This window comes from Danio aesculapii, chromosome 9, assembly GCF_903798145.1.
Source record: "Danio aesculapii chromosome 9, fDanAes4.1, whole genome shotgun sequence".
NCBI lineage: Eukaryota > Metazoa > Chordata > Actinopteri > Cypriniformes > Danionidae > Danio > Danio aesculapii.
The window spans coordinates 5,454,187-5,480,904 of NC_079443.1; the positions used below are offsets into that span (position 1 = coordinate 5,454,187).

At 33.2% G+C, this 26,718-nt stretch overlaps 1 protein-coding gene across 1 annotated transcript in view; it reads right to left on the bottom strand.

Annotated features, from left to right (window-relative positions):
- The window catches only part of fmnl2a (formin-like 2a), a 145,665-nt gene that overhangs the window by 118,464 nt on the left and 483 nt on the right, over positions 1–26,718 (bottom strand). The gene's annotated exons all lie outside the window — the stretch shown is intronic.

The following is a 26,718-nucleotide window of genomic DNA, read 5'->3' on the forward strand; positions in this document are numbered from 1 at the left end:
CGAAGGAGACAGAGATTAACCCTGGTGTAACTTTAAAATGGGGTAAACTTAGAATGTTGGTAGCTGGTACCCAATGACTTCCATAATAGAGGAAAAATACTATGGAAGATAATGGCTACCAGCTACCAACATTCTTCAAACTATCTTCTGTGTTTAACAGAAGAATGAAGCTCAAAACGCTTTTGAAATAGTAAAGGGAGAGTAATCTTCTATTGTCTGACATGAAATTTTAATTATTAATTAAATATGCAGTGTCTGGGCCTTAATGATACACTTGGGCTCTCTTTAAAACCCCTTCTGAGTTGACTAAAAAGTGACCAGACTGCAAAGGAACGTGTTTCACTTTCATTTAAGCTGCTTTTGGACCTTGAACTGGAACCTTATTTGAGTCTCAGCCAACTTTCCATCTCACTAGAATCAAAACAGTTGCAGGTTGACTGTTTGTTACCAAAAATGTTAACAATATTAAATGTTTTCATTCTATTTTACACTTTTTTAAATAAATAGTGAGCAAATGTTCATTTTTGAGTGAAATGTCCTTTTAATATCATCATCAGCATCAGCAGAAAATAAGCAGCCATGCTAGATTATGAAGTCCTGGTGTCAGAATTACACCTGGTTTTCCCTCCAGCTAATGTTAATATTCTTGTCTGCTACAGATAATTAGCTCAGAGAACAGCCTGCCAGAAAAGCCTCAAAGACCCTAAACGACCCTGTGGGACCACGGATGGATGGATGGATGGATGGACAGAAGGGAGAAGTGAAAGGTACTGTAGGCTCGTGCCAGGCTCTTTTCTGACTAAATAAAGTGTGTGCATGTGTGTGTGTGTGTGTCTGGCTGGCTGCTGCTCAAGACCCACAGCTGTTTTCAAGCGTCTGCTGAAGGGTGAGCAGCTATTGTTGATTTACATTCATTAAGAGTCAGAAGGAAAACAGGCCTGTGACGATAATTATTATCACACATATACAACAACACAGACAAACATTATATAATGTATATTATGACTATGTAATTATAAGTATGTATGTATGTGTATATATATATATATATATATATATATATATATATATATGTGTATATATATATATATATATATATATATATATATATATATATATATATATATATATATATATATATATATATATATACATATATATATATATATATATATATATATATATATATACATATATATATATATATATATATATATATATACATATATATATATATATATATATATATATACATATATATATACATATATATATATATATATATATATATATATATATATATATATATATATATATATGTGTGTGTGTGTGTGTGTGTGTGTGTGTGTGTGTGTGTGTGTGTGTGTGTGTGTGTGTGTGTGTGTGCAGCTGAAGTCAGAATTATTAGCCCACCTTTCATTTTTTTTTCTTTTTAAGTATTTCCCAAATGATGTTTAACAGAGCAAGGACATTTTCACAGTATGTCTGATAATATTTTTTCTTCTGGAGAAAGTCGTATTTGTTTTATTTTGGCTAGAATAAAAGCAGTTTAAAAATTTTTTTTAAACCATTTGAAGGTCAAAATTATTAGCCCCTTTAAGCCATTTATTTTCTCGCTGATCTACAGAACAATGTAGATCATTATACAATAACTTGCCTAATTACCCTAACCTGCCTAGTTAACCTAATTAACCTTGTTAAGCCTTTAAATGTCACTTTAAGCTGTATATAAGTATCTTGAAAAATATCTAGTAAAATATTATTTACTGTCATCATGGCAAAGATAAAAAAAATCAGTTATTAGAGATGAGTTATTAAAACTATTATGTTTAGAAATGTGTTGAAAAAAATCAGCTCTCCCTTAAACAGAAATTGGGGGAATTAAAAATAAACAGGGGGACTAATAATTCAGGGGGGCTAATAATTCTGACTTCAACTGTGTGTATATATATATATATATATATATATATATATATATATATATATATATATATATATATATATATATATATATATATATATATATATATATATATATATATATATATATATACAGTATATATATATATATATATATATATATATATATATATATATGAGCATTTCCATGCAAATGTCAACCTTGCCATGAAAAATATTAAGTTTTCACCAAAATAGAGAAACCATTTCTGCATTTGTTTAAGCTGTATTTTACAGTACTTTAAAAATACCTATAAATGTATCTGTCAGTGTTTTCAAATTATTATATTTGATTTACCAAAGTCACACAAGTGGCAATTTCACATCTGTCACATCCATAACGGAAAAGTGTCACATCCATAACGACACTTTTTCCTCATAAATGCAAAAACGTGAAATTTAATTAAATCAACCATTTTTGTTCTGTAATGAGCCGAATCTTGTCCTTTTGATTAGCATTACTTCTTTTGGGTTGGTCAGTTTAATTCACAGAATTTCTACAAAGTATGTTGTATATTGCAAACTCACAAACTTTTTTGTCACTCCATGACGCATGTTTATTTTCCTAATTTAAAATATTTAAAAAATGTTTACAGATTGACATTTTTCTGATCCCATAACTCTGTGGTGAGTTGTTCTGGAAAATATTAACAGTTATTTCAATATAAAGGTAACATATACTTTCTATGTGAATTTATTTTTTGAGTTTTTACTACAAATGTCACATCCATAAAGTTGGAATTGCTCACATATAGACATTTATTTATTTATTTATATATATATATATATATATATATATATATATATATATATATATATATATATATATATATATATATATATATATATCAGTTAATGTCTAAAGTGATTACAAAACAGGTGATTTTGCTGACATTTTAGGATTATAAGGCTGGACGTGACATGAAATGCCATCTGTCTACAGACATATCTCCTTAACATATTACTGTCTATTACAATCTACAGTATTTCTCTGTTGCAATCGGGATATCACAATAATTAACCCCGAAAACAGCAGGGCAAATACTACCAGATTACTGTTGTGTTTGCGATAAGGAAAAACGCTAAGCACATGCGGGCATTTCTTCTTTCGTTTTGCCAACACAACACACATTCCATAACTCAGTACTGGGAAAATCGCATTCACGCACACATTCATACACTACGGCAAACCACACAGAAATGCTGGGACTCGAAACAGCGACCTTCTTGCTGTGAAGCGACAGTACTAACCACTGAGCCACCGTGCTAAACATCAGATGCAGTAGTAAACAAAACTAACCAAATAAACCAGTTTTACTTAATGCAGTGTAAAAGCTAAATCAACGCTGAAATTGCCAAAGGTAATGCGGTATTAAAATATATAGATCAATCCCAATTAGGCATCATCACTGTCTGTTTAGTTGCCGGTACACTTTTATACATTAATCTTATGGTTGCAGAAAAATCTTTTTAAAAAGTCTAAAATAATCTTTAAAAAACACTTGAAATGGAGTCTGCACATGGAATTAACTAGAGCGCATAGCCAGAATATCAACACAGTTCTGATGCTTAATTACCGTAAATATTGTCTGATGTACGCTTGACATATTCACTACATCACATATAATACACTATTATGACATAATTATGAGTTACATCATATATATTACACTATTATGACGTAATTATGAGTTACATCACATATATTACACTATTATGACATAATTATGAGTTCACTATGATGTGATGCTGATTGCTGATGGCTTCTACTGTTTTGTTGTCAGTGTTTACTCTTAACACTCTGTACATGTGTTCCCTGTCTCCATTGTTGCTCAACAGCATGTTGGCCAAATAATGATCTTACTTGTACACTGAACAATTGACATTTTCAAAATGCAGTCAGCACATTAAAATGAACAATGGAGAGTTTTATTCTTAGACAAAAGTCAGCAGGCTACACTTTATGTCATTATACTAAATAAATACATAAACTAATTGAATTATAGCAGGCGGGCTTCACAGGAGACAGGACTAGTTGCCACATGGAGAAAATCTCACAGATTATTAGTCTAACGTCCACTTTTGTGATACACTATTGTGTATTTAAAGAGTTAGTTCACCCAAAGCTGAACATTCTGTCATCGTTTACGCAACCTTCACTTTTCACAGACCTGTTTGAGTTTCTTTCTTCTTTTAAACACAAGATATTTTGGAAAATGTTGGAAACCTCTACCCAGGGCTTCTCAACCTTTTTCACCTCCTTCTGCAAAAAAATATTTTGAAGCCCACCTGTCTGACATTTTGTCTTAAACTGAAAATGCTTATTTTAAACCTTTATTTATTAGCAAAACATTTATTTTACCTTCTACTATTATTGTCTTATTTTTCTACAGAATTTTAAAAAGGTGAAACATTATATGTTTTATATATTTTATATATATGAGCAATTCCATGCAAATGTCAACCTTGGCACGAAAAAAAATCAGTTTTCACCAAAATACTGAAACCGTTTCTAGGTGTTTTGCGTAAGCCGGTATTTTACAGTACTTTAGAAATACTCAAAAACATCTCTGTCAACGTTTTTGAACAATTTTATTTGATTTACTAAAGTCACAGGAGTCTATCTATCACATCAATAAGGAATCTGTACATGACCACGTTCATTATAAAACACTCGCAGGACATTCATTTGGTTGTTGCTAGAGAGGATACGTTTGCGGCTGGAAGTTAATGAGAATTATTTCTATTATTTAATAAATTTCCCATTTATTGTATTTTATTAATGTCTACCCCCACCCCAACCCTAAACTCAACCGTCACAGTAACGTAAAAACAGCTTTTGTACCGAGTATTATTTGTGTTATCTATTAAATTACCCAATGACATTTTTTTAAAGGGCACCCATGGTAAAAAATCTACTTTTCAAGCTGTTTGGATAGACATATGTGCATGTATGGTGTATAGACCGTCATATTGGGGTGATATAAGCACACCCAGTGCTTTTTTTTCAATTTAACAACATAAAAAAACGGTGGACCAATTGGAGCGGTTTTCAAACCGACCGCAACTTTACGTAGGAGAGTGGTCCCCTCGCCCACCAATATTGATTGACAGGCGGGTCATCATATCCTCAGTTTGTTGATTCACGTCCGCCATTTTCAGCGTGAGTCGAAGCGATATCACTAAAGGAACACCCTAGCTCTATTTTTAGATGCAAGGCTCATTGGGCTCAACACAAGAGCAATATTCTCCATATTAACGCTCTAATCGGAATTATTGGTTGTATCTTTAGGTAGGTTTGCAAACATGTGTACTTCTCATCGAGTCTACCTTATACTTCAGCCGTTTGCATTTCTCGCGATCCCAGAAGCTCCCTGTGATCTTAACTAGCATGCGTTTTAGAATTCTAAACATAGGTTTCTATCAGGGTGCACTCAAGTCGACGGCTGGGCGCCGCGGACCGCTGCAGAAACCTATGTTTAGAATTCAAAAATGCGTGGCGCGACGATTCGGGACACTTCATGTATCTGCTGCGCCACAGAGAGTGTCTGGTGTGCCGTGTCGCGGCTTCGAGCGGCGCATCCGGTGCCTCAGTCAAAGTTAATTCAGTGTGTGTGGTTATTAGTTTCTGTGTACAAGCTCGGCACTTGAAACTAGCACACAGTTGGCTGTAAAACTGTACAAAGACACAAATGATTTTGTACTCTCTGCTTGGTCTGTGTCAGAGTCGTACATGTACGACTGAATGCTAAACCTCTCACTCCAGCTCGTTCTCGCAGTCTGCCTGTCAGACTCTGTTGCAAACGCAGAGTAGGTGAGCTCATGGCCCCGCTCCCTTGTTACGTTGGCGGGAAGCCGAAACTAATCTACATGTGAAGCAACACACCCATAAATCAGCGAGCTGTGGACACGCCCCCAACATGACACTTTTTAACACATTATAATAAAAAAATCTGAATTGTGTTTTAAACTGAACCTAAACTGGCACACTCAGAAGAACCATAATATTAATATTAAATCATAAAAAAGAGGTAAACTATGTGCCCTTTAACACCTACTCCCACCCCAACCCTAAACCCAACCGTCATAGTACTGTAAAAATATTAATTATTGTTATACAGTTTCATAAAAAATGCTGCTTTATTAATGTGCATATCGCACTTCCAGCTGGCCGCATATCTGATCTAGACTTTACCCATTCATTTGGACACTTATGTGGATATTTTATTCGCATAGTTTGTGAATTAACAGAGTTGTGCGACTCTGACACAGTACGAGTCGCAGACGTAAGCATGCGTGAGCTGTTTATTAGGCCATAACTCTCATCATTGTTACCTTTACATTTGCGTGACGTTTTGTTTTTTACAACCGAGCATGTAGTCCTAATTGGCGTGCAACGGTTGGAAGTTTAAGCCACAGTTATGTCTGTATATAACAGTGAGGCTGTTTTTGCACCGAGTTCGAAGTAATCAATAAATGAAAACGGGAAATGTCATTACTTTGATCATTTAAATATGACATATTTAATTATGAAATCTAATAATTATAGCATAATATTTAAGTAAATTTTAAGCTATCTCGCACATATATATATATATATATATATATATATATATATATATATATATATATACATATATATATATATATATATATATATATATATATATATATATATATATATACATACATATATATATATATATATATATATATATATATATATATATATATATATATATATATATATATATATATATATATATATATATATATATATATATATATATATATATATATATATATATATATATATATATATACACATACATATATACATATACATACATATATATATATATATTCCGATTGTGATTTTCGAAAGTACTGCAGTGCTTTGTAAATGTTTATTATTACCATTTTTGATACAGTTTGATTGAGAGCTTTGGAAACCACTTCGCGTGATGTCACACTTAACAAGCAGATAGCGATTCATTTTTACCACAGGTGAGGGTTGATTGCGCTCAAGCCCATTTAATGAGAATCATCTTGAAGGGGGCGGAGCATTTCAGATATTAGAGAGCATTTGATTGGTCAGAAGACCAAACTGCAAGTGTTCTTCTACACGTAATTTTTGTCACTGTTTTGAAGTACACTAGAGTATATATTATTCAGACTGACCCAAATAACTTTATTATATTGTCTTAAAAGGTGAACTTTTGGCTGAACTATCTCTATGACATTGTCTGAAAATCATATTTGTAACTCAGAGAATGCAATCTTGCTTCTATTGTGAAGTTTGTTTGTTCATTAAGATCATTCTCTCTATTTTTAACCAGAACCTAATTCTCTGAGGGGATTCTGTACAGCCTTATATAGGAGGGGAAAACACCCCATCTTTACAGGAAAAACAGCCTCGGTGTTTAATTCACAGCATCTGGCTAACAAAAGCATGCAGACTGATCCTTTAATACCAGGCTCAAGACTCGGCTCACTCTGTGTGGCCTGTACACCACTCGAAAAAAAAGGCCTTCCTTTCTCTTCAGATGATTAAACACCAAGACAATCAAACTGAGAGATCCTTCTTTGCATCAAGCACAATCACAGTTAAATGACTGGAAACCATTTTACAGAGACCATTACAAAGCCCTATAGACATCTCAGTTCTTTCCGCTAAACAATATTAAGATTAACTTGACAGAAACAAAGGGCTACAGTTTATCAAGAGCTCTCAAAATTGTGTTCAGGTTTGCTAAAGTATGCAGTCGATAATATTACTGAGCTTTATATAAAACATTACCTGTCAAATTCTTTCAAGAGAACTTTACATACATCAATTCAACACAAAATTATTAAGTTAGTCGGTGCCTATGGCGCAGTGGAAAGTGCACCGACACATGCACTCCAGTGTTTGCGGCGCTCCGGGTTCGATTCCTGCCTTGAGATCCTTCCCCTCTCTCTGCTCCCCACACTTTCCTGTCCATTCTCTCAACTGTCCTGTCAAAATAAAGATTAAAACCCCTAAAATATTTTTAAAAAAGGATTAAGTTAACAAATGTACGTGGATTGAACACAAAACAATGAAGTTGTCCCAAAAAAAAATCTCAAGAATCGCGTTGTTTAAGCTCATTTTACAGTTTTTAGCAGTTTTCCTGGTGTGTAAACTATTCTCATTTTCACAACATATAGGCTTATTCTGAAAAATGTAGCCCTATATATATTTCTGGGGATCGCAAATTATGGAGCCAGAAGCACGTATGGCTGTATTTCCTCTTTAAAATTAATGCTACGGGGCGGTATGAATTACCAGCTGACCACTTGCCTCCATATGGACGGCTTTTCGACTGTTACCAATTTGTCCGGTAGCTTGACATGTACATCGGCAGACTTAAGACGCCAAGTTGACTGCGACAACAAATTGCGACAAAAAAAGCTAAAAAATAAATTAAGGAAGTAAATAACAGAGTGAGAATGTGGTAAAATCAGACAAGGGCATTTCTTTTTCTGGATTACTATTTAAAACACTGCAGTTGGGTTCAGGGAAGGGGGTGGGTGGGTCAATCTGTGCTTTTTTAAACACTATTGGTTGGGTTTAGGGTAGGAGGGGGTTGGAGGGATCGGTCGGTTGGTCAGTCAGTCAGTTGACAGCGCCCTCTGGTGATTTTATGTGAAAACAGCTGCCACGAATGGCACTCGCGAGAGAAATTTGAGATCTAAAAAATTGTACACAGTGACCTCTGGTGGATTCGCGAAAACAAAAACTGCAAAAAACGTAGCTCCTGGGACGTATTTTGCTCTCTTCAGAAATGTATACAGCGGTACGTAATCAGAATGAGCCTGGGCTGCATTTTCAAATCCAAGATGGCAGCACGTTCAGATGTAGCAGCTACTCCGGGTCCAAAAGACAGTGCTTTTATGTCTTTTAATGTTGTCTGTTTGTCCTCATATTGTCAAATTACAGCAATTCCATGAGGAAACCATCAAGAAATACAACACCATATTGTGCTGTCTTACACACACAAAAAAAGACTTTTGCTGCTTGTTCAAACTACTTGTTGAAACAACATAAAACTTAAGTTTTTTAAGAAAACTTAACTGTTTTATGTTCAATCCACTTAAATTTGTAAAAACGATTACATGAATATAATTTGTGTACAATAAATACAGTGTATGTAAAAGTACTTGTATAGTATGTCTTAAATTATTGGTATAGTTAAAGTATTTATAGTATATGTATAGTTAGTAGTTAAAATTCGATTACCGCTCTGGTATGTTAGTCATGTATAAGTTTAAAAATAGCTCTTGCATCCAATATTGTGTTCATATGTATGATTGTTTATTTACAGTATGTACATTTTGTTCCACTGTATGTCCAGACATGTAGCAGAATAACAGTATACGTAGCTCAATTTGACTTGTGACTTAAGTTGTTCTTAAGATACATCTTATGTAGAAAAGAGTCTGAAGTGCATTTTTTATTTTATTTATTTATTTATTTATTATTATTTTTTTAAATTTTTTCAGATGAATCATCTGTTGATCTGCATCCCAATCATCACAAATACTGCAGAAATTCTATTGGAACCCACATGGACCTAAGATTCTTATAGAAATCTGTCAAGTTTGGTGAAGCAAAAATCCTGGTTTGGGGTTACATTCAATATGGGGGCATGCGAGAGATCCGCAGAGTGGATGGCAACATCAACAGCCTGAGGTATCAAGATATTTGTGCTGCCCATTACATTACAAACCACAGGAGAGGGCAAATTCTTTGGCTGGATAGCACTCCTTCTCATACTGCAGCCTCAAAGTTCCTGCGAGCAAAGAAGATCAAGGTGCTCCAGGATTAGCCAGCCCAGTCACCAGACATGAACATTATTGAGCATGTCGGGAATAAGACGAAGGAGAAGGCATTGAATATGAAACCAAAGGGAACTCTGGGAGTCCTGCAAGAACGCTTTCTTTGCCATTCCAGATGATTGTATTGATGTATGGAGATGTATGGATGCAGTCGTCCAAGCTTATGGCAGTCATACAAAATATTAATTATTTTTCCGCTGCACCATGACTTTTATATTCTATACTGTACATTATTTCTGTTCAGTGACAAGACTTTTGTCTAAGCAAAGTCAGCCCTTACTGTCGTAATTAAATAATAATAAAAAAAAAATCAAGGCATGATCATATTTTATTTTGCTAAAATAAGTGTAATCTAGAGGCCTTTGCCTTTCATATACGCCACTTCTGATACCAAATGATCAACTAGAAGTCAAGTTATTATTTGCTGCTCCTAAAGCTTGGATAGGTGACAAGACTTTTGTCTGGTATTGTATATGTTTGTTTGTTTATTTCTTTATTTTTAATTATTTTTTACTGCCTTTATTAAATTTATTAGTATTACATCTCATTTGCGCTGCCAGATTCCTTTAAGAGGCAGTTCTGCAAAGAGGGTGTTACCACATTTCCACTGAGGAACTAATGGAAAAACTACTGCATTTTTACAGATGTAAGTCACCCTTCTGCAGCCCAACGAGAAAGTAGAGTCGGTAATCCAACACTCGAGTCATATTAGGGGTATTGGTGGTCTAGATTTTTCCAGCTGATACAGTAGAAATCTAAGTTTGCAACGGTAGATTTAGGGACACATTGCATAATGTGGGTGTGAGATGAGGTAAACACCACGATTCACTTATAAACAGAGCCATCTGTGCGTGGATTTAGTCGAGCTCATGAGGTCATTTTAAAGGGTGAGGGAGAACGTCAACAATAGCAATCTTTTCAGACTTATTTTTTGCTTTTCCAAGTTCACACTGCAGGCAAATATGTCCCAAATCTGATTTTATGCCCACATGTGACTCAGATTTGTTTTGTCATGATGGTGTGAACAGCATAAGCTGCATACAATCCACGTTTTCCATTCTGATTTGTGCCACTGGTAATAAATCTGATAGATCAGAGGTCTGATTTATAACATTTGAGTAGATACTAAATGTACACCAGTATAGATTGAATATATTTATTAATTATATGAAATATGCCGTGGATAATTGCTATATGCTGATTTGATCATATTGATCATATGATGATTTAATAAAGTGGTTCAATTAAGTCAATTTTTAAGTTTGATATGTTTACGTACAGTTTACTGTAGGAAGTGCTGTACACACATTTGTGCTTTATTATTTAGCATATGCTGTGAGGAGACCCCAGATGTTTTGCAATGGGACTGCAGTATGAACAGTTATGTCGAATTTCGTACAACATGTCATTTTCAATTGATATGTGTCATCATTCTTCACTGGTGCGTACTACAAACGTCTTCGTATCACTAAATTAACTTAAATTATCATTGTCATCAGCTGTTCAATTTACATCTGCTTTCATGCAATGGCTGGTGTTTAGCCAGAGAATGAAATGCTGAAACATTTCAATCACAAAACACTTATAAATGCACGTTAGTACTTGCTAAATAAACCGCTTTGCAAAATAAATGCTGATGTCTGTTATAACAGCAATAATCTTCATTTTAAACATGTTGTATTCACATCATATAGACATTTTGTAACTATGGTGGCTGATCAGTCTCAAAAAAAAATACAGTACATGTACAAACTATAATTGATACATTCACAGCACAATATAAATTTAAAAAACACAATTCAGAGATACACAAATCCAATTTGTAAATTCTAAACACGATTTATAAATACACAAATCCAATACAAAAATTGGAAAACATAATTCAAAAATACACAAATCCAATTTGTAAATTTTTAAACACGATTCAAAAACACACAAATCAAATTAGTAAATTCAAAACACACTTAAAAAATACGCAAATCCTATTCGTAAATTCAAAACACGATTCAAAAATACGCAAATCCTATTTGTAAATTCAAAACACGAATCCAATATAAACAAATCCAATTTGTAAATGCAAAACACGATTAAAAAATACACAAATCTTATTTGTAAATTCAAAACACGAATCAAATATAAACAAATCCAATTTGTAAATGCAAAACACGATTAAAAAATACACAAATCCTATTCGTAAATGCAAAACACGATTAAAAAATACACAAATCTTATTCGTAAATGCAAAACACGATTAAAAAATACACAAATCTTATTTGTAAATTCAAAACATGAATCAAATATGAACAAATCCAATTCGTAAATGCAAAACACGATTAAAAAATACATAAATCCTATTCGTAAATGCAAAACACGATTAAAAAATACACAAATCTTATTCGTAAATGCAAAACACGATTAAAAAATACACAAATCTTATTTGTAAATTCAAAACACGAATCAAATATAAACAAATCCAATTCGTAAATGCAAAACACGATTAAAAAATACATAAATCCTATTCGTAAATGCAAAACACGATTAAAAAAATACACAAATCTTATTCGTAAATGCAAAACACGATTAAAAAATACACAAATCTTATTTGTAAATTCAAAACATGAATCAAATATGAACAAATCCAATTCGTAAATGCAAAACACGATTAAAAAATACACAAATCCTATTCGTAAATTCAAAATATGATTAAAAAACACACAAATTAAATTCGGAAATTCAAAGCAAGACAAAAAAATACACAAATCCTATTTGTAAATTTAAAACACGATTCAAAATTACAAAAATTCTATTTGTAAATTCAAAACAGAACTCAAGAATACACAAATCTAATTCATTTGGCGAAAATATTTATGATTTTTACTTGTGTTTTGAATTAACAAATTGGATTTTGTAAATGTGAATCTTGCTGTGTTTGCATGAATTTCATTTTGTAAATGTTTTATTTTTGACACTAATCTGGCTCCATAGAAACTCCTGTAGAACGTTTACACTGTGCATTATTCTTTGACATATACAGGTCATTCAGGTCCTTAATCAATTCACACCCTTACTAAAAAGAAGTATAACCTAATCTCATGGCAGTTGGTTGTATAGTCACAAAATTTAATCTAACAATTTGTATTAAGACACAAATTTTCCCCTTTTTTGTGTTCCTCAACATGACTTAATCCATTGTATTTTAATAGCCATTTTTTTATCATGTTATCAACACGAATTTCAATCTATTGTATTCGAAATGTCTTTTTTATGTTCCTCAAAACAATGATTGTATTAAAAGCTATTGTGTTTCAGTTGACAATACCTTTCATATCTCCTGACTCATCATAAACACACTTTTAGAAATATTTTGGAGCCCCTAAACCCCACACTTACCCTAAACCTACCCACTTATATGTAAAATTATGGCAAATAAATGTAGAGTCACGTGTATTTATTGCAAAAACTGCCCATAAAAGCAGTACAAACAAGTAGTGATGCATTCCAAATCCCCTGAGACCAAACAATGTATTTGCAAAGGACAGAATGATTTGACATGATTGGTCCTTGGACACGGAGCAAGCCAATAGAATTTAAAAACCAAAACTGACATAGCACAATTTTCCAGACGCAATATTTAATTTTTTGTCACAGAGACTCGGAAGACTTGGAATATTCATAAACCTTTTAAATAAATTGTGACAATTGTATCCTGTGTTTTGTTTTGTTTTAATATATATTGACAAAGGTTTGGGATTAGGGATAAGTCCTAATAAAATGGAAGTTAAGATTGTCCTTTTTGACTCGTATCATGATGTACATCTGATTGAAAAGTTCCTGAGATTAGAAAAAATATAGGGCGGAGCATAATTTCGTCCTTCAGGTACCGATTAGAATGTTGGAAGACTGGCTTTGCTAAAAAATGAAGGTTTGACGAATGGATAAAAGCTGGGCAGAAATGAGACACGTCCTGATAGCCCTGCCCTAAAGACTTTCATGTTACCCGAAGCGGTAGTTATGGACTGCGTCCTAAATCACATACACATATAATTCAATACTATATAGTAAGCTAAAAACAGTATGCAAGCCATGTAGTATGTCCGAATTCATAGAATTCGAAAAACAGCATGCGAGAAGTACCCGGATGGCCTACTACTTCCAGCGAGATTCTGAAGTGGGCATTCGATGCATGCTATGCTATCATATGATGCACTGCGAGAATATTCATGAATGGGAGTGAAGCGACGCAACCGGCGCGGGTTGGTCACGTGATCATGACAAAATGGCCGACTTACATTCATACTACTCACATTTGTACTCTTTAAAACGTACTTTTATAACAACCGAGTAGTACAATTAAATTCAAATGCAGTACCTACTAAGTAGGCGATTACAGATGCAGCCATGGTATTTGATAAAAGATTTTGATAGTTTTTTTTTTTACAAAATAATGAAGTGCACAGATACATTGTTTATAACAACAACTGCTATAAAAATGAGAAGAGTACGTTTTGATTTTATGACGACTTTTAAAAATGATGATTGGAATTTAAGTCTATTTCCAAGGGTTTTTTTTTTTTAAGTATTCAATAGCACACAAATAATCTTTTTTACAAGGAACTTGAAATCTGATTGAAATATATTCTATTGTATTTATTTCCCTTTCCTTATTCACAGGGAGGAAAATAACTGTAGCAACAGTTGATGTAAGAATTTAAAACAAAATGGTGAACAGGTGTGCAAAACAAAGTCAAATCTAGGTCTTTAAAAAAGCCTCACAGTGTGAACATAAGTAAGCTTATATGACTTGCTTCAATCAAGCGCAATTCTTGTCTTCTAATACAAGGCTTCTTCTGTTGTTTCTCAGATGAATTACTCAAGCGATAAACTTGCATTACGAGACACATTCCTCTTTAAAGCCATAGTGAAACCCGTCTTCAGAAACGGTGAAGAGCAGCGTGCGATTGCTATGGTAACTACACTAACGTTTACGCCTGCTCTGGGTGACGTTACTCAAACACAAACATGGCTGTGACTAGATATTACCTTTTAAACAAAGACATCCACACTCCAGCTGGATCTCTCCCAGGCGGAACCAAGCTTCATTATTGCCAAAGCATACAAGGAAAAAGACGGTAAAGCCCGCAAAAAACAGCAAATCACAGACTAAACCCAGTATATGTACTGAATATTTGTTACGATGACCGGAATAGAGGGATTAAGAGCAATGTTTATGTACTTTAGCCGATCCCAGTGTAACCTGCAACTGAATTTGCAACACGCTTTTGTGTACTTACTTTTTGAATTCCACTTAAATGACACCACTTTAAAGGGATGGTTACTCCAAAAATAAAACTTCTATCATAGTTAACTCTCCCTTCAACACTATTTGTATTTCTTTCGTTTGCTGAACCAACACATTCTCTCTTGACTCCTCACATATTGACACTTGTCACTTTTTGACACTCAGAGTACCCCTCTGGCGTCATTTTATGACACGCTGTAATAATAGCTTTTATTAGGTTATTGGGGAGTTTTTCGTTTTTGTTTATGATTTATTTAACATTTTTCCACTTTACAAACATATCAAACAACCCTTACAGAAATAATAATAAAACAATATATATAAATACAAATAATAATAAAAAATAAATAATAATAAAATAAAACCAAATTACACAATGCGAGGCAGATATCTACATTTATACAATAATCTCAATGTTACATTTCGAATAATGAAAGATTACAAACTGATGTATTATTATTATTATTATTATTATTATCATCAAGGGCTGGGGTGATCAGTCTAGATCAGGGGTCACCAATCTCGGTCCTGGAGGGCTGGTGTCCCTCCAGGGTTTAGCTTCAACTTGCCTCAAAACACCTGCCTGGGTGTTTTAAGTATACCTAGTAAGACCTTGATTAGTTTGTTCAGGTGTGTTTGATTAGAGTTGGAGCTAAAATCTGCAGGACACCGGCCCTCCAGGAACAAGTTTGGTGACCCCTGGTCTAGATCTAGCTGGAGAGTTTTAATATAAGAATAAAGGGTGTTCCAAATTTTGACAAAAGTTCTGTTAGGTCTTTGAAGGGAGTATCTAATCTTCTCTAGTTTTACAAAATACAAAACATCTTTCAGCTACAGTACATGTGAGGGTGGCTGACGGCTCTTCCAGTTTAATAAAATTACACGCCAAGCAAGCAAAGTAAGAAAGGCCACAAGGTTTAAAAGGTAAGTGGGTAATACATAATTATCAGACTTCACACCAAACAGGCCAATAATGGGTGATGGTGCGATATCTATAGAAGTAATGACTGAGAGAGACTGAAATACTGACCCCCAAAATGAGGAAAGAGCTGGACATGTCCAAAACATATGGGTTAAAGTAGCTAAACCCGAATGACACCTATCACACACTGGATAAATAGTTGGGTCAATCCGTGCGAGCCTACATATCGACCAGTGTACTCGGTAAACAACTTTACACTGAATAAGGCAGTGACGTGCGCATATAGATGAGGAATGCACTCTGTCCAGAGCTGCTTCCCAATGTATCTTGGTCTATTTCAATATTAAGGTCTGCAGACCAGCTGGTGCGGAGACTGTCAACTGGAAAAGACTGTAAATTGGCAAAAATACTGATTAACTTAGAGATTAAGCCTTTACTGCTTGCTTTAAGACATAAATTGTCAACCTCAGAAAGAGGAGGGACATTGGGAAAACCTGGGAAATGTTTGCGAACAAAGTATTGGGGAGTTTTTCTAAAGTAAACAGTCAAGACCAGTCAGACCAGCTCCTAGAACAACATTAAACCATTTGTCAATATAAAACACAGAAAATAGATACCACTACAGACACAATTTATTCAAAAGATATGAAAAATCCAACTCATTCTGCCTCAAAATTGAAGCAATCTCTATGCCCAATTCGCCATACAGCTCAGATGTTGCCTGTGATATATTCAAATACTGCTGCTGGAAAAGAGTCTTACGGCAAACTAGCTGTCAAATGCTAATCGTTCCCTCTGTGTCTCAAGACCAGTCACATCAAATACTATTGGCTCCCTCTATGTCTCGTGACTGATTGCTTCAAATTCTATTAACTACCTCTGTGTTGTGACCGATCATGTTAAATGCTATTGGCTACCTCCGTGTCTCGTGACCAATCGTGTTAAATGCTATTGGCTACCTCTGTGTCTCGTGACCAATTACCTCAAATGCGATTGGCTACCTCTGTGTCTCGTGACTAATCACGTCAAATGCTATTGGCTTCCTCTGTCCTGTGACCGATTGCATTAAATGCTATTGGCTCCCTCTGTGTCTCGTGACCAATCACGTCAAATGCTATTGGCTACCTACGCATCTCGTGTCAAATCATGTCCAACGCTATTGGCTCCCTCTGTGTCTCTGACAGATTCTGTCAAACATTGGCTCCCTCTGTGTCTCGTGACCAGTCACATCAAATGCTATTGGCTACCTACGTGTTTCGTGTCAAATCATGTCCAACGCTATTGCCTCCCTCTGTGTCTCATGACCAAACACGTCTAATACTATTGGCTACCTTTGTTTCTCATGAACGATTGCATTAAATGCTATTGGCTACCTCTGTGTCTCATGACCGATTGCATTAAATGCTATTGGCTACCTCTGTGTTTCATGACCGATTGCATTAAATGCTATTGGCTACCTCTGTGCCTCTGAAAGATTGTGTCAAATAATATTGGCTCCCTCTGTGTCTAGTGACAAATCATGTCAAATGCTATTGGCTACCTCTGTGTCTCATGAGAGGTAGTGTCAAATGCTATTAGCTCCCTTTTTGTCTCTGACAGATTGTGCCAAATGCTATTGGCTCCCCCTTTGTCTTAATCATATTTATGTTTAGATTTAGTCATTTAGCAGAGGTTTTGGGACTTACAATTGAGGAGTCATTCAGCGATTCAACAAGAGGAGGCAATACAGACAAGAAGTTCTTTAGTCGACATTCTTTAGTCGAATATCATCAGATGCTAATGGCTCAATCTGTGTTTCGTGACCGATCACGTCAAATGTATCCCACTGTATCTTGTGACCAATCATGTCTACCTGTGTCTTGTGAGCAATCACGTCAAATGCTATTGGCTCCCTCTGTGTCTAATGGCCAATCCATAATATTTCAATAGTATTGGTTTTTCCTACTATGGAAGTCAATGGTTACAGATCTTGATTTTTTTTTTAAGTATTTTCTTTTGTGTTCAACAGTAGAAAGAAACTCATAAAGGTTTAGAACCACTAAAAATGAGTAAATAGTGAGTAAACCTAAATGTTTGGTCTCTTTAAACATATTTTTATAAAGAGCCACATTAAACTACTGGCCTAACATGCATTTTTTATTACTATTTTCATGGATTGTCTATAAGTAAAGCTTTTTAAAATCACAAATGAAAATGTTTGACATGTTTAGTACGACCATACCTTTAGACTTGTATCTACACAATAAACTGTTGTAACAGAGTGTATTAACACACAGACATACAACTTTCAGAAAACCAATGTGAAATAGCAAATAGAGCGCCGTCATGCAGCAAGAATAAAGAGGTCGTCTCAGTAGATATTGTTCAAAAAGACACTCCTCTTACTGTATTATATTGTATTGTAGTAATATTAGATGGTATTGTTGGGTAAAGGAGATCAGCTTGTGCCACTTTGCCATAAAAGCAGCAATTATTGTTGTCCCATAACATTTGTTGCTTTTTTTTGTTCTTATTACTACAGATTTTATTTGAATAAATAGAAATGTACTATAAATATAGAAAAAAAAAACATAATCAGAAAATGACTACTATAAACAAACCTTCAGCCATTTAATTTTTTTTTAAACTTTATAAAAACTTCTTATAAAGTGACTTGATTATTATATAAAATTAATTATTTTGATCTCTTGAGTCAAACGTTCGATTTTCTTCTATAAACCTTCATCTAAAAGCAAAGTTTGAGCATAAAGAACTATACACTGAGTCATTATCTTGTATTTAATATCAGGATCTAACGAGAGTTGTTTTAGGTCAACTTTTTGCTTTTGGAATAAAAAGTGCCAACACCACAAAATCATTCTGACCCAGTTGGCTGCAAAACATCTTTCCAGCACCATGAAACAAGCAATGAACATGGCGAATGGCTATTTAAAGTAGAATGTGTATAAAGCATTATAAAAGCAGCAGTGCAGGAAATATTACCTGTTCTGCTCAAATTAAAACACATTAAAGTATGTTGAAGAACTGGTTATTCTGATCTAGAAATAAAATAAAAACAATGTGTATATTATAATTATTTTTCAATTTTCCCAAATGCACAATTAAAGACTATTACATTTAAAAATGATCATGTTAATGTTCATGTTAAATTTAAGCCTTAGTGTGAAACAAGATTGGGTATGCAGATGCACTTAATTTAATTCGCTCAGCAGTCCGAACTATTTGACAGAGTCTTTGGAGGTCATACTCAACTACTAAATATGACCTCCAAAGACTCTGTCGAATAGTTCGGACTGCTGAGCGAATCACTGGTACAACCCTTCCTACTCTCCAAGAACTGTACTTATCCAGAGCGAGCAGAAGGGCTGCCAAAATCACTCTGGACCCCTCACACCCAGCACACTGCCTCTTTGAACTTTTACCTTCTGGTCAACGCTACAGAGCACTGCGCACCAGAACAGCCCGACACAGAAACAGTTTCTTCCCTCAGGCAATCTATCTCATGAACACTTGATGATAATAATTGTGGAACCAACATCACTACTTGCTATACACTTTTATACACATATACACTTATTTAACAACACACTTTACATGCCAATTTGCACATAACGGCTGCATATATAACGTTGTATATAGTAATAAACACGTACATACACTTGTCAATTTGTATATTTGCACTCACTACTTGTATTTTTTTTTAAATATATTTATTATCTGTTTTTTGTCCTGTCTCTGTAATTCTGTTGCACTGTAGAAGCTCTGTCACAAAAACAAATTCCTCGTATGTGTGAACATACCTGGCAATAAAGCTCTTTCTGATTCTGATTCTGATTTATGCATGATCTACATAACTGCACAAATAGTTAAGTTGGAGCATGCCCCAGATAAACACTACCTGGCTTGTGGCCTCCAGGAATTTAAAACAATAGTTCACCAAAAATAAAAATTACCCCGTAAATTACTCTTCCTCATGCCATCCTTAATGTATATGGACAAAAGTAATCATGTAAGACGCATTGGTAGCAAAAGCTCTGAAAATAGAAGCATATTGCGTGAAACACTTAACACACAGTTAATGTACCACAGAAAAAAATGAAGATCAAGCAAAAATAGATGTCTTGGTGTTACGTAAGAGATACAGTACATCCAGATGGTTGTTATTACAAAATAAAGCTCGACAGGCTTATCAGTAAATAATCAGTTTTACATAAGCCTCAAGGGCTTTATTCTTCGAAAACAACCACCTGGATGTACTTTATCCTGATTATTACATGGCTACTTTTTCCACAAAACTTACAATTTAAGCTGCGGTCACACTACACGTTTTGCCCAATAGACTTCCATTCATACAGATGCAAATGCGGCAGACCGGAAACACAAGATCCTGCGACAAGATTCGCAGTTTGGAAAGTTCAAGCGTGGTAAACTCTGACCTGCAAAATCTCATCACATGACTGTGTGAGACCAATATAAGATCAAAACATGTCCTCTCTGTACAGAAATTTAAGATTTGGGCCAATCGCTCGCTTTTTTAAATGTCTAATCTTCACGTCCATTTTTGCAGTGCCATTCGACAGAATTTCGCATGCTCAAAGTCTAGTGTGACCACGGCATTAGACACAAAACATTGTTCTGAGCTGTAATAGTTTATTGCGTCTTTAATTAAGAAAGGAAACTAAAACAGCTGAATGGAGCATACAATAACCTGACAAGATCAGGTTAATCACAAGATCATCACATGATGGCGCCGAATAGTCAAAAACTGCAGACTGACAGACAAGCATATATAGTCAAAAACAGATTGACAGACAAGCCTATATATTGATGTGAACATAGTCATTGTGATCAAGAAGATTCAGAGTACCCATATGGGCCTGTGTTATTAGTTTCAGAGGTTGTTATCTGCGAATAACATACCTTTGGAATGTCGTAACCGAACACTTATGGTCAAGTATTCCAGACAGCCGTGTAATCATGTATAATGCTATATTATTTAGTTATCCTCCTTTTTCTACTCTCATTGAAGATTCTCTGTGAATGTGTCTTACGTCATACATGTTTTTTTATCCACCAGACGTTTTTTATTGTATAATTTATTTAAAAATTAGAAATATTTTTGTTAGAAAAACTTAATCTGCTTCATTAAACATGTATTAACCCCTGAAGATGGATTAGTTTTAGGAAAGTCATACACACCAAGGATAGCTTAAAGGTGAGTAAATTATTGAGTAATTTCATTTTTAATGTACTATTCCATGGTATAGTTATTAAAAAAAAAAACTAAAAGATCACACTGTCTGCTAAAACTCAGATTTTCCTCTCAGAATGTCATGTGGATGAAGGCAGCACTCAAGCATAAGCCGATGGTTGAGGACGTCTTTTTCACTCAGTAAGGGAGCTCCTGCAAGAGTTTGTGGGTTGGCACACACCAGGGCTTTAATAGCAGTAAATACCACTGAAAGCTATGATTACAGTGCTAAAGTGTTCCTAATACCTCAACCTCAAGCTTCCAAGAAAAAAGACATCATCACTATATGTGAAGTCTTTGACAGGACACTTTTTCCTGAGATACTATACATGAAGCCTTTGGTATATTTTACCATGTAAAACCAGGAAATTCTTTTTGTTATTATACACAACCTCAAATATAGTCTGCAGGCTCTTACGTTGGCACTAGAAAATGTAGGCCTATAGTTAACATTTCTGTATTTCTGAATATATTATTATACATTCTTATAACTAGATTTAGCAAACATATTTTTTAATATATATATATATATATATATATATATATATATATATATATATATATATATATATATATATATATATATATATATATATATATATATATATATATATATATATATATATATATAGTCAGAATTATTAGCCCCCTGAATTATTAGCCCCCCTGTTTATTTTTTTCCCCAATTTCTGTTTAACAAAGAGAAGACTTCTTTCAACACATTTCTAAACACAAAAGTTTTAAAAACTCATTTCTTATAACTGATTTATTTTCTCTTTGCCATAATAACAGTTAATAATATTTGACTAGATATTTTTCAAGACACTTCTATACAGGTTAAAGTGACATTTAAAGGCTTTGCTAGGTTAACTAGGCAGGGTAATTAGGCAAGTTATTGTATAATGATGGTTTGTTCTGTCGACTATATATACTATATATACTATATATACTATATATATATATATATATATATATATATATATATATATATATATATATATATATATATATATATATATATATATATATATATATATATATGTATATAAGACAACAGTTCTAAACACTGAGCCACCATACACCACTATATATAAACAATTATCTATTTATATAGTCATACAATATAAAAATAAAGCTATAAATATTTGTATATATATATTAATAAATATTTTATATACACAAATATGCAGTATTTACGCATACACACCAATATATTTAGTAAATATGGATGTGATTAATTATGTGACAGCACCAATATAAACACGTTTGACTAGTGTGTCTGTCTGTAATAGCGCCATCCACAGTCATTTCCCAAATTCCGCCACAAAATTAGTTTTTTTAATTCAAAAAACAGTCTTAATTGTTGCAATATTATATTTTACTTCAGTTGTTTTTTTAGTCCCTGCTGATAGTTTCATTCATTTACGCTGTAAAAATATCTGTTAATTGAGAGTTTCTGTATTTTGTAATTCACATTTATGCTTGTGGATTGCATTATGGGACGTTGAACTTCTTTAGACTTTTGAAGCTGAAAATTCAACTCTACAGTTTAACAAAGTGACTTTATTGACATTTAAAATAAAATTAAATATTCTAACATATTAGAAATAATATAGAGAGAAATTTACTGGCAGTTTATTACAATGTTTTTGTAGCATAATATACAACCACACCCAGACAATACATCACTTTAAACTATTAAAAATGTTCATAAAAGTAACTTTTTTTTTAACTTTTCAAGGTTAAAAGTTGTTGGAAGAAAGATTAAGCTCCCATAATGCAATTCAAAAGCATAAACAAATGTGAAAAAAAACAAACATGAAAAACAAAATACAAAAAACTGCAAATTTATGGATATTTTTTTATTTTTGACCAATAGTTTGTTCTTATTTAGTTTTATTTCTCGTTCACTAAAACACCCTTGATGTATGTACCATCTTTCAGATCACATCATTAACATTTTGAACATTATTTAATGCCTGGATAGAAAAAAACATTAGCGTTAGAGATCATGACAGTTTGACAATAGCACTCTCTCACGCTGTGTGATGTGAATCAAGAGCATGAAAGGCAGGTGATCTTGAAACACAGATTAGGAATAAGAGCTTCCAATCTGCTCTAGCCAGACAGTGACGTCAGACATGACAAACCGGGAGTCATCAGGCCGTGACTCGATGCAATTACTACAACAAGAACACTGTAACTACTACTAAACAACCACAAATAAAAACAGCAAGTTAGAGACTCCCAAATTCTCTAACTTGACAACAAACGAACACAGCGTTTGATCCTTGAGGGTATTGAATGGAATCTACTGCTGAAATACCCACAGCCTGAGGGTCTGTGAAAGAGACTCAACCAACTCTGTTTCCTTATGGAACGGCCACATTCTGCTTTCCTTGAAGAAACCTCCAGCTCTCCCTGAACAGTCTGCATGAGTGTGTGTTAATTGAAAGGGTTTGTCTAGTGTTAGTGAAGCATTAGGTCTGACCTACATTTATATGTCCCCATAAATCCAGGCCTTGCAGACGGCCATATCTTTCCACAGGCACACACACAGCACACTTCAGGTAGCTGCATACTAAATTATTACATTCCTAACATTCTTCCTTCAAAGGACTGGAGATTCCAGCTTCATTACATCATTTCCTGCATCATGTTCAGCTCATCGTGAAGAACTGGATGGGAAACGTATGGAAATGGATGTTCAATCAAACAAATTTACACTCAAAAAAATATTTTTTGCTGTTTGTTCAATTTAAAATGAGCCTAAACAAGACAATTCTGGAGATCTTTTGGGGAACTTTAATGTTTAATCCACTTGAATTTGTTATATTAACTTAATCGATTTGTGTTGGGACAATATGATTGAATTGTGTAGAACCCTGCAGATTTTTACAGTGTACAAGGGTTATTTTAAAAAAGGAAATTGATACATAACATGCTAATTCATCTGTTGTAATTTATTTCATTCTCTAAGAATCTTTGGTTTAACTGTGTGATTTATCCAAGACAGAAGAAGAACAATCAACTATCTTGGAACTGTTTCCAACAATAAACTTTCATAAAATTTAGACAGGGTAAATAATAGAACTAATAATTCCTTACTTTAATTAAATGGATAGTTCACCCAAAACTGAAAGTTCTGTCATCATTTGCTCATTCTTCACTTGTCATAAACCTGTTTGAGTTGATATTTTCTGTTGAACACAAAAGAAGATATTTTGAAAAATCTTGGAAACCTGAAACAATTGACTTGCATGGTATTTGTACTATGGAAGTCAATGGTTAACAGTTTCTAAAATTCTTCAAAATATCTTCTTTTGAGTCCAACACAAAAAAGTAAGTAAATACTGAGCATATTTTCATTGTTTTGGGTGAACTATCCCTTTAAGTGATCAGATACAAATAAATATATGAAGTCAACATAATCTATAATATAAGAGCTATTTTGAAAAGCAATAGAATGTAGCTACAACAGTCATGCCAAGTTAACAGTATTGCAGCAGATAATAAAATGTCAACGTAAACATATTTTAAAAAAGGTCCATATACTTACGGAGAATGTGAATAAGTAAAAAAACAACTACAAACTAGAATAGAATAGAATGACAACAAACTAGAATAGAATAGAATAGAATAGAATAGAATAGAATAGAATGACAACAAATGTACTGCCAACAGTAGCACTAAAGTACATCAACAAAACAAATCCATATAGCCAATTTTGGATGTAATTAAATTAAAAGACAACAAGTACAAACTAGGATTAAATCACAACGAAAGTAATGCCAACAGTAACAAAATGAATATATATAGCCAACTTTTGAATGCAAACTAATAAACAAATAAATAAATAAACAACTAGAATAGAGATAGAAAAAAATAGAATAGTAGAATCACAGCAAACACAACACTAATAGTAGCACTAAAGTACATCAACAAAACAACATAGCTTACTTTGAATGTAAATTAAATATATAAAACAACTACAAACTACAAACGAATAGAGTAGAATAACAGAAAAAGTATTCAGTGACACAAAATAATCAGTAACACCAAAGTACGTCAACAAAACAAATCCATATAGCCAAGTTTTGGATAGAAATAATTAAAAAAATAACTACAAACAATTTGATAGTATCGAATAGAATAGAAGCAAAAGCAATATTAACAATACTAATACTAACACTGAAGTATTTAACAAAACAAATCCATATAACCACCTTTTGATGGTAAATAAATAAAAGAAAGTTACAATAGAACAGAACAGAAAAGAATAACAGCAAAAGTAATGCTAACAGTAACACTAAAGTAGTCTACGTCAACAAACCAAATCCACCAAAACTACAACAGAACATAATAAAATCAAACAGAATAGAACAGAATCACAGCTAATGTACATTAAAAAAAAAATCCAAAAAGCCAAATATTGGATGTAAATAAATAAAAGAAAGCAAATACAAACGAGAATATAATACGACAAAATCTTAGCAAAAGTTATGGCAACAGTAACACTAAAGTACGTCAACCAAACAAATCCATAAGTTAGCCCACTTTTGGATGTAAATATATATATATATATATATATATATATATATATATATATATATATATATATATATATATATATATATATATATATATATATATATATATATATATATATATATATATATATATATACATACAATAGGATAACAGCAAAAGTAGCACTATCAGTAACACCAAAGCAAACCAAAAAACAATCATATAGCCCACTTTTGAATATAAATAAATAAACTACAAATTACTATAGACTAAAGCAAAAGTAATGCTAACAGTAACACTAAAGTAGTCTACGTCAACAAACCAAATCCACCAAAACTACTACAGAACATAATAAAATCAAACAGAATAGAACAGAATCACAGCTAATGTATATATAAAAAAAAATAAAAAAATCCCTAGAGCCAAATATTGGATGTAAATAAATAAAAAGAAAGCAAATACAAACGAGAATAGAATATAATACAATACAATAGAATCTTAGCAAAAGTAATGGCAAAAGTAACACTAAAGTACGTCAACAAAACAAATCCATAAGTTAGCCCACTTTTAGATGTATGTGTGTATATATATATATATATATATATATATATATATATATATATATATATATATATATATATATATATATATATACATATACATATACACATATACACACACACACACACACACACACACACACACACACACACAATAGAATAATAGCAAAAGTAACACTATCAGTAACACCAAAGTACACCAAAAAACATATCTATATAGCCCACTTTTGAATATAAATAAATAAAAAACAACTACAAAAGAATAGAAGCAAAAGTAATGCTAACAGTAACACTAAAGTATTCAACAAAACTAAAACATATTTCCATTCAAATGAAT